The following is a 12,366-nucleotide window of genomic DNA, read 5'->3' on the forward strand; positions in this document are numbered from 1 at the left end:
TTTTTCTCCGGTACCGGGAACCGAACTCACGACCTTGCGCTTGCCAGGCAGGCGCTTTTGCCGCTGAGCTAAATCCCCAGACCCTAGATAGAAATATTGTAGACAGTCAGACAGGGCTAGGCCCTCAAGGAGCAAGTGCAAAAGACAAGTTAACACTGTAACTGTGGGGGAGACACAGACACAAATGCTGAGGGCCAGACCTCAAGACAAAAGATGAAAGGAATGCACCCACATATTTCTCCTAAAGATAAACAGTAGTGATTGATATTCTAAACAGGAAAGCCAGGAAGAGCTACTGACCCACCCCCTCCAGGGAAAGCCCCAGTTGTGTCTCATGCCTGCTTGCTATATGTGATTTGCTTCCCCTATTTGATCCCAATTTAATCAATATTACCTCAGCAATTATGCTCATAATCTTATGGTTAATCACAGCTTTGTCCTACCTCATGCCCACCTTGTAATTTCCCATTTTTCCCCCCATCTTGGACCGGTTTCACCTTGTGGTTTTGCTCTACAAAAAATCCACTGAAAAGGTAGAGTCCTCAGCAACCCACTCAGGACCCTTTCTGTCTCTCAGACAAAAGCTTTCTTTCCCCAATAAATAAATTCTGCTTTTAACCCCCGTTATTCCTAGAGTTCACTTTATTTTCTAAATTCATTTTATTTTCCATTATTCTCTAAATTCATTCAATTTTAGAGAACATGAGCTCATATCAGACATACAGCAGGTTGGGAGTTTCCCCTACATCACTATAAAAGATAGTACATAGGGAGATGGTAATTTGAGGCAAATGCACCCGCTGAATAAATCCTTTTTCCTTGTACCAAAATAAATGGCCTCCTTTGATTTGGTTAGTGGTGAGCAAATGAACCTGTGCATATGAACTCAAATGGCTGGTAGCAATGAGGTAGAAGAAATAAAAACTATATAGAAAGGAGACAAGGAAATGGAGATTTTAAAACAGGGTATGGGGATACACACCTGTAATCCCAGCACTTGGGAAGCTGAGGCAGGAGGATTGCCTCAAACTTAAGCCCAGCCTGGGCTACACACTGAGTTCAAGACTAGCCTGAACTACAACCCTAAGAAAAGGTTTGCCCATTTCCTTTTTACTTGCAACTGGTCCTTTTAAAACTGTGAATACACCACCTTTTTAGGATTTTCCATATAAATAGACCATTATCTTACTCCTGGCAGGCCATCTTTTCCCACCCACTAGAAAATACTAAGACTATGGATTATCAGATTCGACAAATTTCTACCACCTAAAACACATAAAAGATTCCCAGCTTCCAACTGTAGTGTGCCTCATTTCTCTGAGCACCCATATTCTGCATCCTGTCTCTAATAAACCCTTCTCTTGCCTCTTATTAATGCATTTAAAAAATCCTTTTTCTGTAATGAAAGTCAATGAACCCCCCAACTTATTCTATAAAAAGGGTGGGTTAAGTTTTTTATTTCAGCCTTGGGATCCCCCAGACCTATGCCAGTGCCAACAGTACTGGAAATTTCACATTTGGGGCACATTAGACCTCACCCTACACATCTCTTTTTAGGCTGGTGCTGACTTGTACCTGTCTTATAATAAAACTGTAACAGTAAGTGTAGAACTTTCCTGAGCTCTGTGAGTTATTCTAGCAAATTACTGAACCTGAGGCAGGATGGAAAACTTTGAATTTTAGCCAGTTGATCAGAGGTAGGGATAACTGGTATCTGAAATAAGGGAAATGTTGTGGAAAACTGCCCTTAATTTGTAAAATGTGGCCTACTCTTGGGTAGTAAATGTTAGAAGTCACTTTTATAATGGCAAATATAATTTTCAAAAAGAAAGGGGAAAAACCTTTACTAAAGAAAAAGTTAAATGAAATCTTTAAGAGCAAACCACACAGCAAGAAATGTTTAAAAACAGGCAGGCCTCAGGAGGTTAAGGGGGTGAAGCAAGGAGATAAGGGAAGTAGGCAGACAGGGCATAGGTCCTAAAAAGTCTTAGGTGAGTTAGCACAACAGAGGGCCCCAAAAATTACTTTAAGCAAACTATCAGGCCCTGATGGATTGCAAAGGACAAAGAACAGGTTCCTACACAAATGAGAGAGACCTTGGAGGAAGTGAAATGCAAACAAACCCACTTGCTTTGGGATATCAAAGGTCTACCTGTAACCAGCAGCATCCCTGCTTTCCCCTCACACATTAGTAACAAAAACTGTATAAAAAGCCAATGGAAGTCTTCACTCTCTAACACCAGTGCCTCCCCTCTTGCTCACTGAGGAAGAAGCGGGTAAGACGGTGTGTGTACCATGGCTTGTACAAAGCAGACCGCCTGCAAATCACAGTGGTAACGCACCCTGGAAACAACTGGCTACAAAAGCCACTTGTAAGAGTGCACCTTCTACTGGAGGGGTAAAGAAACCCCAATGGTATAGGCCTGGGACAGTGGCACTCTGTGAAATTACATATTATCAGAAATACACTGAACTTCTGATTTGCAAAATCCCTTTCCATCATCTGGTGTGGGAATTTGCTCAAGACTTCAAAACAGATCTGTGTTTCCAAAACATAGCTATCAGTGCTTTGCAGGAGGCAAGTGAGGCCTATCTGGTTGGCCTGTTTGTGCCATCCATACCAAATGTGTAACAATTATGCCAAAAGATGTCCAACTAGCATGCTGCATACACAGAGAATGTGCTTAAAGAGTCCATTAGAGTGGGAAACATTTCATTCTCAAAAACATTCTTTTCTTCCTGTTACTGGTAGTTTTGACTGTTAAATGTTTTACCATGGGGTCAAAAGGTACCAACGTTATAGGCAACCACGTTAGAAATATTATAGGCAGTCAGATAGGACTAGACCCTCGAGGGAGCCAGTGCAGAAGACAAGATATCTTACAACTGTGGGAGAGACAGACACCTCTGCTGTGGGCCAGACCTCAAGATAAAAGATAAAACAAATGCACCCACATACTTCCTAAGGATAAATATTGGGGACTAATATTCTAAATAGGTATGTATTACCTTGACAAAGCCAGAAAGAGCCTCTAACACAACCCCCTACAGGAAAAGCCCCTGTTCTGTATTCATGCCTGCTGGCTACATGACTTGCTTCCTCATTTGACCACAATTTAATGAATTTTACTTGAGCAATTATACTCGTAATCTTATTGGTTGACCACAGTTTTGTCCCATCTCATGCCCACCTTGCAATTTCCCATTTTGTCTACCTTGGACCCACCTCATATCATGGATTTGCTTTATAAAATCCCTAGAAAAGGCAGGGTCCTTCGCAACCCATTTGGGTCCCCTTCTATCTCTCAGACAGAAGCTTTCTTTCCCCCAATAAATATATTCTACTCTTAACCTCTGTTGCTCCTAAAATTCATTCTTTGATTTTATGTTATTTTTTTTTTTTTTTGTACCAGGAATTGAACTCAGGACCTTGCGCTTGCCAGGCAGGTGCTTGTGCCACTGAGCTAAATCCCTGGTCCACATTCTTCAATTTTAGAGAACATGAACTCGTACTGGACATCTAGCAGGTTGGGAGTTTCTGTCCCCTATATCACCTAAGTACATGATTGTGACAGGAAAACAGGATAGAAATCAGGTATCAGCAGTTTTTTCATTTTCATTTGTGTGTGATTTTTTAATGTCAACGTGGGGATGTAAAGCACTAATGTAAGTCAAAATGTTTCAGTGAACAAGTTTCAGCAGTTCAACTTCATAACAATTATAAATAAATCTGTTAAATTCTTCTAGATTAGGCCAACATTTGGATTTCCTAACAAGTAAATTTCTAGGGTTGGGGATATAGCTCAGCAGCACAGTGCCTGCCTGGCAAGCACAAGATTACAAGTTTGATTGCTGGTACAAAAGAAAAAAAAAGTAAATGTCTTACTGATGGCAAACAAACAAACAAAAAACCCCCAAAGCCATTGGATTTAAACATCAATTGTGTCTACCTTATGGAAACCCTCCCTGACAAATGGGAGCCTTTCCTTTCTTTTTTTTGGCCTTTTTGAGACAGGGTCTCGCTGTGCAGTTCAGGCTGGCCTTGAGCTCACTTTGTAGCCCATGCTGGTCTGGAACTCGCCACAATCCTCCTGCCTCAGCCTCCTGAGTGCTAGGATTACAGGCATGCGCCACAACACCCTGCTTGGAACTTATTTTTTGTGGGGGAGCCTTTCCTTTTATTCTTTCTAATAAACATGCAATTGGCCATTCTCCACTCCTTGCTGTTTGCTATTGTGTCAACTTCAATTTTTGATGCCCTGCAAGAAGGACCCAAGAACTAGAGGGAGCAGGTTACAGGTGGAGGCCTGAGTTTATTTTTTTTTTTATTTTAAAGAATAAAAGGATAGCAATAATGGGGGGGCTTACCAAATTACAGACAAAGTGGTAGGAAATTATCAGTGGTTATTGTTTTACATATTGTTATCTACAAAATAGTTTCTCAGGAAAACAAATAGACAAATAATAGTGAGTTAGAGACAAAAGAGGTAGGAGATTATCAATAGTTGTTGTACTCTACTTAGGTATCTTCAAAAGAAAATAAATAGAACTATATATTAGTGACCTATTGAATAATCATTAACTATTCTTAATGGTTGTTGTAGGAAACACATAATAATAAACATGCATCCATTTACAAAATAGGAGAGGAACAATACAAACATTACAGAGTTATGGATAGATTAATAGGAAAATATCAATGACTGCTGTAATACATGGTGGTATCTTAGAAGTGGTTTCTCAGGAAGATACACAAGAAGGATCTAACAAGTAGTTACAGCCTAAGGGTTGTCAAAAATCAAGTGAGCCGTCTGGGGCCAAAGCCATTTCTTGTAGCTCTTGCTCTCCAGCCTCCCATCGCATTGGGACCCCACAACCAGTTAATGTCCTCTCCCCAACTGTCAGCACAGGCAGCAAGAATCCTGTTGCAGACTTTTCCGGGGCTCCACCGCAGCTTGTACTGTCAGGGGAAGAATGGCTTCCAGAGAGTCTCCGCATGTATTGTGCAAGGTCCTCCTGGTTTACAGCTTCCGAGCGGCTCTCATGACTCCAGTCCACAGGACCTCTGACCCCTCGGGCTTAGTCTGCATTCTCATGTTCTCTGAGTCCTTGTTCAGCAGCTGCTCCTCTGCTGACTCTAGACCTTTCTGGTTCTCAGTGGCAGGAGCAAGAGTGGCCCGTTGTATAGCGTGTACTCCCAGGGGTTTTTCCATGTTTGAATGATTCACACACGTCCTTAGGTGGGCATCTGCAGCCGGTGCATGGTGGGCCAATTGTGTCATTGTTTCTCTGTGTCATGATAGTTCTCAATTGAGCAGCAGCGGCCGGCCTGAAGGCCAGAGCGCAACAGCGCTTGAGGCCGCATGGCTCCCCGTGCGCCGGGGGCCCTCCCTCCGGGGGCCTAGGAGGCAGGAAGTGAGCCAGCCGGAAGACCGGCGCTCCCCGTCCATGGCTCCCTGTGTGCTGGGGGCCCTCCCTCCGGGGGCCTATGAGGCAGGGAATGAGCTGCCGGTTGGAAGACCAGCGCTCCCTGCCCATGGCTCCCTGGGAGGCCTGAGTTTAAAGCCAGCATGAACTACATAGCCAGGTCAAGAACCACATATACAGACCCTGTTTAAAAAGAAAAAGGGGGGCAAGGAATATAGCTCAGTGGCACAGTGCCTACCTGGCAAGCATAAGGTCCTAAGTTTGATCCCCAGTACCAAAAAAAAAGTTTAACTATCGGCCTTTAGACAGAAGGAAAATGATGAGATGAAAATATGGATCTATATACATACATGCAAAAGAAAGCACTGGAGAAAAATTACATGGTGTTATGGTGGACACATTGTGTCAACTTGAGGCATTTGGAAGCTTAACTAAGTGACCCAGCAGTTCTACATCCTGGGACTTTGTTCATTGTGTCAACTTGAGAAGTTCAGAAGGTTAACTATATGACTCAGCAGGGAGCCAGGGTCCTTACTTTGTATTCATCCTGAGCCTGAGCAAGAGGAAGGCATGGAGATGGTGTGGGTGTAGAGGACCCCCCACCTCCAGGGTAGGTAGGCTGCATACCTATAAAAGGGAAATGAGGAAAGGGAAATGAGGAAAGACTGATGATTGCTGGTTCTTCAGAGGAGCTCTAGTCTTCTTCACCTTCAGCTTGGTGGTTGTCTCCTGGCTTCTGGTGCAGACTCTATGGCTTCCACCTGGGACTGTTGAGCCTTCTGATGTAGACGCTTCGGTCTTTGACGTAGAATCTTCAGTATTCTGTCCAGACCCATCGACCTCCTGATATGGACTTACACGGACACTGCAGTGAGCTCCAGGCCCTGGACTGGATTCTTCAGTCTCCACTGTGCAGATACCCTCTGTATACTTCCTCATCCAATTCTGTGATTGACCATTGCAAGCCAAACTTGTAATTTCTTGTACATTTGTATATCTTGTGTTATATCTGTTTGTATAGTAAATGCTAGCTGGTACATATGGGAATAGATGTAAGCTTTTTTTCTTATTAATCTCTTTAAAAACTAATAAATGTTAAAACAAAATTAGTATTAAGGTTGTACACAATTTATAAATATGGGAATTAAGAGTTTGAAACAATAACATAAAAGCTAGGAGGGGAGATAAAGGTTTTTTTCTTTTTTGTTTGTTTGGGTTTTTTATTGTTTTTTTTCCGGTACTGGGAATCAAACTCACAACATTGTGCTTTGCCAGGCAGGCGTTGTGCCGCTGAGCTAAATCCCCAGCCCCAAAAAGGGACGCAGAAGAAGGCTGCTCCTTCTTTTTTTTCTTTTTTTTTTTTTTCCGGTACCGGTAATCGAACTCATGACCTTGCACTTGCCAGGCAGGCACTGTGCCACTGAGCTAAATCCCCAGCCCCAGTTTTTTCTTTTTTGGAGGGGTGTATATTGAGACAAAGTTTCACTCTAGCTCAGGTCAGCCTTGAACTCTCTGTAATCCTCCTGAATAAGCCTCCCCAGTGCTGGATTACAGGTGTGCACCGCCAGGCCCAGTAGAGAAAGAAGATTCTTATACTCTCTGTGAAGTGGTATAATACTACTTGAAGGGAAATGGTATAGGTTAAAGATACATACTACAAATGCTAATTGAGCCACTTAATAACAGAGTCACAGCCCATAAGCCAATAAAGCCTATAACATGATGATATTATTTTGGGTTTTTTCCATGGTTCGTGGGGGTATAACTCTGTCCATAAGGCAGCTATAGAAACTAGAATTTCTCTTCCCCATGGAAAGTCATAGAAAGTCTTATATTTCCCTACTTTTCAGTCTTGAAGTAGTCATAAAGAAATTCTCTGGTCTACCTTATCTCATAGGTCATAAGGCCATCCTCATTCCAGAGGGTCTAGCCCTAAAACCTGGAGGAAGGAATGATGCTCAGACGTAAAAATCTGAATAGCAGGCTCTAAGAAAGTATAATCTATTAGCAAAATGCCTATGCAATAAAGTCTCCCTATAAACCCAAAAGGACCTAGTATTTGGAAAACCTCTAAATAACACATACAGATTTCTGGAGGGGGGCATGCCACTCCTCAGCTTATCGATCTTTTCTTTTGTATCCCTTATAATAAACTGGTAAACCCAAGTGTTTCCTTGAGTTCTGTGAACCACTTGAATTACAGTAATTGAACCTTAAGAGAGGGCTTTGAAACCCTGATTTATAGTGAGTTAATAAGAAGCAAAGATAAAAAAAAATAAGGGTTGTAGCTGAAATCTATAAACTGGGGAGGCATTCTTCAGAACTGTGCCCTCTCTAGGTATACAGTGTCAGAAGTGAATTAAATTACAGGAAACCCAGCAGGTGTCTGCTAAAGAACTGCTTGCTGGCAGGTAAAAATCCCCACCCCTTTTGGTGTCATAGAAGTGTTTCTGTATTTAAGCTGGGACTAGTAGCACTTCTGGGAGGCTGAGCCAGGAAGATCAAAAGTTCAATCCCAGTCAAGGCAATTTAGCAACACTGTGTTAAAATAAAAAAACTAAAAAAGAGCTAAGGCTGTAGGCCAGTATAAAGGCCCTGGGTTCAATACCCAGTAGCAGCAAAACAAAAACTCACCTTCAAAAAGACATGTATCTCCCAAGGAAGAATTGTTGAATCTATTTATTATTTCATGATACTTATCAATTCCATTCAAGGGTGATAAATTTTTATCTTCTGTGATGTCAAACAGTTCTTAGAAATCAATGAGGAGATATAATACTTTTCTATTTTCAAAAAGATTTAATAAGTATAATATTTTGTATTTCAAACAGATTTAAAATCAACTGAATCTTATATTTAGATGATTGGAAATACTCTATTTCCAATGTTTTTAAGTGGCAGATTTATCAATTTTTTTTTTTTTTTTTTGGTCTTTTTTTTTGAGACAGGGTCTCAAGTATGCAGTCCAGGCTGGCCTTGAGCTCACTTTGTAGCCCAGGCTGGTCTAAAACTCGCAACGATCCTCCTGCCTCAGTCTCCCAAGTGCTGGGATTCTAGGTATGCAGTATGCCTGGTGACTTATCGATTTTTTTTTTGTTTTTTAAAATCAATTTTATAGGTGGCATTTTTTGCCAACAAAACCACATATTAATTAGATAATTTGCAAATATCTATTTTCAAAATACTTTCTCTGTGGCACAAGTTTCTTTCAAAATGTAGCTATTTTTTCTTCAATGCTGAAATGTCACAATTCATTCTAAAAAGATTTAAAAAGTATTTGCTGTATCCCTACACCCGACATCTCCTAAACGGCATACTATTGAAAAACCACTTGTTCATAGAGAAAAAGTCAGAAAATTTGGAACATTTGATATTTTGTAAAAGAAACCTATAGTACATCATTGAGTTTGGGCATTCTTTTTAGTACTTTGCCACAAGATAGACAATTAATTTTTATCTTCTTCTACGTATTTCAAAGATCTCAATGCATACCACAAGTATAAAAACTAAATATAGCAATAGGCTATAATATGCAAAAGGATACGAATGACTGAGGGTGTATTTTTTTTTATAAGGCCTTGCACCTGATATGCAAGTGCTCTAGAGCTAAATTAAATCCCCATCTCTGATGGTTAACCTTAACTCCTGACCTGATTGGTTTGAGATCTAGGTTACTAAAGCATGCTTCTGGGTATATATGGAGGGGAGAAGAGGGGATGGGATGGGGCAAAAAGAAGAATTAGGATATACTATGTATAGGTACAAATTCCCCATGATGAATATGATCATTATGTATATCTAACATGTATCAATAAAATTAATTTTAAAAAAAAAGCTGGGCATGGTGGGGCAGACGCAGGAGGATCACCATGAGTTTGAGGCTAGCCTGGGCTACACAGTGAGAACTTGTCTCAAAAACCAAAACAAACAAATGAAAAAAAATCATGCATCCCTGAGAAAAAAGTTATAATGAAACAACACATATACACAGAACTGGGAGTAGCCAGTTGACCGTGAACCAGCTGCTTCCTTCATATAGTTTAACAGGTTATAAAAAAAATTATATAGCAAACACCTGTGTAAACAGCATCCATGGTAACAATGTCACCTTCCAAAGCCCTCTCTATAATCCTTCCCAATCAAAAGTCCTTTCCTTCCCCACTTAAGGTAAATATTATCTTGATTTTTATGACAGACATTTCCTTATAGCTTTACTGACTAAGTATAAAGCTCTAAACACTTGAATTTAGTTCTTTTAAATACAATTTTTGAAAGTAAGATATAAGCTGGGCGTGGTGGCACATGCCTGTAATCCCAGCACTTGGGGGGCCGAGGCAGGAGGGTCGTTGAGAGTTCGAGATCAACCTGTGCTACAAAGTGAGCTCAAGTCCAGCCTGAGCTGCATATCGAGACCTTGTCTCAAAAAGAAAAAAAAAAAAAAAAAAAAAAAAGTGAGATATAATTCCTATCATTCCCCTAGCAATCAATATCTACTGTTTGAGTCTCTGGCCATTTTTTCTTTACACCCCCTTATTATTTTATTAATTTACAGGAGTTCTCCAAATGTTCTGAATCAAAGCCCTTTGTTAATTTTATGTGCCACCACTTTGTAGTTGGCCTTTTCATTCTCTTCTTGGTATCATTTGATGACTAGAAGTTCTTTTTTTTTTTTTTTTAACTAGAAGTTCTTAATTTTAATGTAGTCAAGTTATTGATCTTATCCTTTATTCTCTTCCCTATGTGAGGACATGAATATACTCTCCTGTATACTTTCTTTTCGGTTTTATTGAGACAGGGTCTTGCTATGTAATCCAGGTTGGCACTGAACTCACAGTGATCCTCTTGCCTCAGCCTCCTGAGTGCTGGGATTACAGGCGTGCGCCACCCTGCCTGGCTATGCTTATGATGACTAACTTTGGTTCTTCATATTGCTGGAAATCAGACTACATTTCTTAGTGTATTTTTTTTCTTCCATCTGCTTAGGAGAGTATCTTATACTTTATCCTCTCTCCTAGGGCTCTCAGTTAACCACCTTACTATCCATTTCAGTAAGAAAAAAGAAATAATCAGAAATAATTTAAATAAGTTTCCATTACCACATCACCTAACTATCATCTGTGCTACTTTTCCCTATTTCTCCCCTATTACCATAGAAGAACTATCTAAGCTCCCGACTAGAGCCAACCTTCTGCTTATTTACTAGATTCCATTCCTTATCAACCACATAAGGGTCCTGTGCCAACCATTCCCTACTTCTTTTGCATTATCAAAATTTCTTTCTCTTGAATTACTTCTATTAGCATACATCAATTTTTTTCTAAATACTTAAATTCCCTTGATCCCTCCACTCATCTTTGTATTTCATTCCTATTCCTATTTTTCTTTTCTCTCCTGTCCTCTTTTGGTGCTGGAGATTGAACCCAGGGCCACTCACAGGCTGAGTTACATCCCTAACCCTCATTCCTGCTCTTTATAGCACAACTCCTATGGTTTCCTCCTGGTCTTCACATAGCTATACCCAACTGGCACTTCTCAGACTTCCTTTCACTGCCAGCATTTGGTCCAGGCAACCACCTTCTAGTCCTTGAAATACTCTTTTATAATGTGGACTCTAGGACACCATTCTTTCTCCCCATTTCCCTGATCTGTAAGAACTGGAATGTCCCAGGGCTCAGTCCTTGTACCTTTAATTTTTTCTATTTATGTTCATATCCTCTAGGTCATTCAGACCCACAGCTTTAAAATCTATTTATATGCTGACTGTCCAACATTTATATCTTTTGCCCTTACGTTCTCCTTGAAATCAAGAAAAACAGACATAGATAAGAAATTTCAATACATCTAAGGATCTCTAGGACTTGAGGCTCTAGGATCAAATAATTGTTTTTTTTTTTTTAGTTTATTTTCTAGTTGACACAGGCTAGAAAGATTAGAGGTGGTGCCCCAGCGAGCAGGAAGAGGAAATTAAAATCATAGAGATAAGATCTAAAGAATAGGCCTATGGCATAAGTGTCTGAAGTACAGTGATAGAAAAATTCACTGGAAGACAGGAGTTCAAAGAGCTTGAAGGGCCTAAGAACTGTAAAAATTAGTTATGAATGTACTGAAACCATTGAGAATAACACAGGAATAGAACAGAATACAGTAATATGAGTCAAGAGCTAAAATGTTTAAAAAGGCAATGTAGAGATTTTAATAGCTGCAATGATGGGTACTAGGTGATATAAATTAACGGTTTAAGACTCAAAGATTAGGGAGATAAGGAAAAGAGGGAGAATAATGAAAATACAAAGAGAACATCTACTCTTACTAGACCCAGTAGTGCGATGAGTGGGAGAAAAAAGAACTAACACTAGAGCTGACTGCCCAATGTTTTCCCTCTATTCTCCTCATAAGATTCCACTAGAAAGGAAGGAGGAAATACTGAGAGACCAGATAAGGATATGGGAGAATTTGCTGATAAAGGACTATGAATGCATTAAAGGTACACTGGAAGGAATTTAAGAGGCACACAGGTATAAGGTACAGGGAGGTTTACATAAATTAAGAGTGCAGCAGATTAGGGGGGTATAGGAGGCTGGGGGTTCCTGTGTGACTGACGTAACAGGAAGAGATGATGTAGCCCAACTAGATTCAAGGCAAATACTGGTAAGGGGGCTCCAAGTGTTAGGAAGTTAAGAGGCATACATTACTAGGTGTTGAGGAAACAGCCAGCACATGACCAGCCACCCCCTTTTGGAGGACACCATCAGTGCCCTGGGTCCGGAGCATTCCCTTATATGGAAGCAGGGTGTTAAGCTATCACTTGGCCTTGTATTCTTCTTTATTAGGGGAAATATTTCCCCTGTTCTGGGCATGCAGGGAACTTCCTTGAATAGCTTAAGAGTGTGAGAGAGTGTGTGTGGGGCAGGGAGAGGGAAAGCACCCTAGTATCTCTGC

General features: G+C 40.6%; 1 protein-coding gene and 1 pseudogene across 6 annotated transcripts in view; one reads left to right on the top strand and one right to left on the bottom strand.

Moving 5' to 3' along the window:
• Nucleotides 1–12,366, bottom strand: part of Mast2 (microtubule associated serine/threonine kinase 2) — a gene marked incomplete at its 5' end in the record, with an annotated part of 194,810 nt that overhangs the window by 39,300 nt on the left and 143,144 nt on the right.
• LOC106150086 lies at nt 1,027–2,875 on the top strand (annotated as a pseudogene).

The sequence above is a fragment of the Chinchilla lanigera genome, unplaced genomic scaffold (genome assembly GCF_000276665.1).
Source record: "Chinchilla lanigera isolate Chin_1 unplaced genomic scaffold, ChiLan1.0 scaffold00063, whole genome shotgun sequence".
Taxonomy (NCBI): Eukaryota; Metazoa; Chordata; class Mammalia; order Rodentia; family Chinchillidae; genus Chinchilla; species Chinchilla lanigera.